Here is a 2,577-nt window from a genome sequence, read left to right as displayed (position 1 = left end):
CAATTACACACTTTAAAACACTTCGACAGACGTGTATCCCTTCATTCATCTACAAAAAACACAATTTAAGGTCAGATTAAGCCATACGCTTAAAAAAAACACCTAAAAGTAAGTCGTTAAGTAGATTTTTTGTACAAGACTAAAGGGACACATGCCCATGAGTAGTTTGGGAGCATGGGAATGATTGAAAACTAAATTTGACTTTTGAAAATCTAACACCAAAAACGGCCAGAAGAAGACAAAGGTGCATCTATATCTACCACTAGCATGGACCACGTTTCTTTTGATGTCCAGTTTTGCGGCTAAGCATTCGTGGAGCACAGCGTGCAGAAGCAAGCGCCTGGTTGACCTAACTTCCTGCTCCAGCTGCTAAATGGCTCACCATCTCGCCCCGTCTCCTGCAGCCAGTTCATGAACTGCATTGTACCTACTCCATGCTATTCCGTTCTCTTCAAACATAAAGTTAAATTTATTTATTTTTTTACTTTAACACGCCTCTCCGTTGAATAGAGCTGTAAACGGAGCAAGGTGACTCTCCGTGTAGAACTTCAGCACTGAACAACAATCTATCTGGAGACTTGAGCAAGAAGGAGAGGAGCTTTCCTAAGACCCGCCCCCTTCTTCTTCTGATTGGCTAATACTGTTAGTTTCAGAGCGCTCCTTTGCTACCATTGGCTGACAAACGCAAGAGGGATTTCAATTGTCTTTTTTAAATTTATATACCATCAATTTATTTTCAAGTGATTTTCTTTTTACCCACGGGCAATCGCTATGAGCGATGGGGCCGGAATACTTTAATCCCTGCTTAAGTGAATTTTTGGTACAAAACTAAAGTGATAAACTAAAGAGATAAGCTAAAGGGATAAAGGGGCATGCTGCTCTGACAGAACAGCAGCACTGCTCAGTGCAGTAGGTGTGTGGGGGGGAGGGGCCTGCCCAGGGCGCCATTCATGCAGGAACCGCTACTGTAAATCAGAAATGTTGCAGAAACACTTCATCAATAAAACAGATCTACGTTAAACACATATGTATTTTTATTTCTGAGTTTTCTCTCATATTAACCTTAAAGAAAGCTGCTTCCCCAGAGGAGCTTCCAACTAGCATAACTTTGCTCTCTAAGCTAACTTCTCTGGGTTGCTTTTAAAGACGTGGGGAATTACAGCTTCACCTACAACGTGAGCACCGTTACTCTCTTTATCCGCACAGAAAAAGGAAGTGAGACGATAAAAAACACAAATATTTAAAGGCGACCATTTTTATGCTAAAAATCGCCCATCAGGTCGAGGATAGCCGCACTGTGTCTTGGCGCAGCGCCGGTTCGAAAGTAAAAGTTTCCGTGTAGCACCTGAACGCAGCACTAACCAGCACCCATCCACGGCCGCTGGGATGCACGCTGAGAGCCCAAATCACCGTCATTTCACTGCTGCAAACACCGACACGCGAGGGGGGTTCGCCTCCCCGCGAGAAACAGTGCGTGCTCACGGCCACGAGTGGGTAGAGCAGAGTTATTATATTTGAGCTGAACTCACCGTTAGTTGAATGTTTTCTGACAGCTTTGTTAGGAAGTCCCCGGAGCGTCGCTGTCACTGCTGTGGTTCCGCCCACCCCAAAGCCTGCGCTCTCTCTGCAGGCCGTACACGCACTCAGCCCCGCCCCGGAAACGCTCACACAGCCAATCACAGACCTCGCTTGCTGATTGGCATTTGTTTCATTCAATCAGATGCTTCTGTTGTCCTGACTGACCATGCCGCTGTCCAGAGGCAGCTCCTCAGCCATGAGTCACTTCTTCCTTTTTGTTGGATGTACTTTTGACAGACACTCTCTGCACACAATGGAGAACTTTGATTCCTTTTACGGCACCGATTCGGTCCAATAGCCGAGAGGAACGACTTTAGGGCCGAGGAACACGCCCTATAACCCGCCCTGACGTAGGAATGTCAACCGGGTTGAAGGGAATTAACATCCAGGGTTAAAACACAGCGACAGTCTGGTACAACATGGCAGACTAATATAAACACAAAGATTTATTGAAAAAATACTGAATTAAAACAGCGCTGTTCGCTGTTTGATCATGTGAATATAAACACAAAGATTTATTGAAAAAATACTGAATTAAAACAGCGCTGTTCGCCTTTTTGTGGTTATATACACCCAACGCTGTTTTTATCATGTGAATAAAAACATAAATCCGAATTTGACTGAAAATGATCACTATTTACCCCGTTAGCTTTGAAATGCTTAGAGAATAACAGGGAAAAACACATTGAAAGTTTCAGAATATTAATCAGATTGGTTTTAAACTAGTGTTATACTGACATCTAGTGGTGGGACCCGTAAAAAGCACAGCCCAGTGTCCCAGGATGAGACAACATAACACACATTATTAATATCTAGCTCAAAATGTCACCCAGCCAGTTCAATGAAGCTGCATGGCTGAGGAGAAAAAAAAAAACAAAACAAAAAAACAACATTAGAATTAAGTAGAAACAGGGGAATATAAGTCAAAGTCACAACTGGTCACTTTAATTGGACTTTTCACTTTATTTGGATTTAGTTTTTACATATACATAGATATAC

General features: G+C 43.0%; 1 protein-coding gene across 1 annotated transcript in view; it reads right to left on the bottom strand.

Moving 5' to 3' along the window:
* The window catches only part of LOC107086515 (microtubule-associated protein 4-like), a 146,490-nt gene extending 144,879 nt beyond the window's left edge, over positions 1-1,611 (bottom strand). Inside the window, exon 1 of the mRNA XM_015377503.1 lies at positions 1,530-1,611. The gene's annotated coding sequence lies outside the window, so the exon portion shown is untranslated. The remainder of the gene's footprint in view (positions 1-1,529) is intronic.
* Positions 1,612-2,577: the final 966 nt, after the last annotated feature.

This window comes from Cyprinodon variegatus, unplaced genomic scaffold, assembly GCF_000732505.1.
Source record: "Cyprinodon variegatus isolate N-32 unplaced genomic scaffold, C_variegatus-1.0 Scaffold155, whole genome shotgun sequence".
Classification (NCBI taxonomy): Eukaryota; Metazoa; Chordata; class Actinopteri; order Cyprinodontiformes; family Cyprinodontidae; genus Cyprinodon; species Cyprinodon variegatus.
The sequence above is the reverse complement of the archived record's forward strand: the minus strand, read 5'-3'. Positions and strand labels throughout refer to the sequence as shown.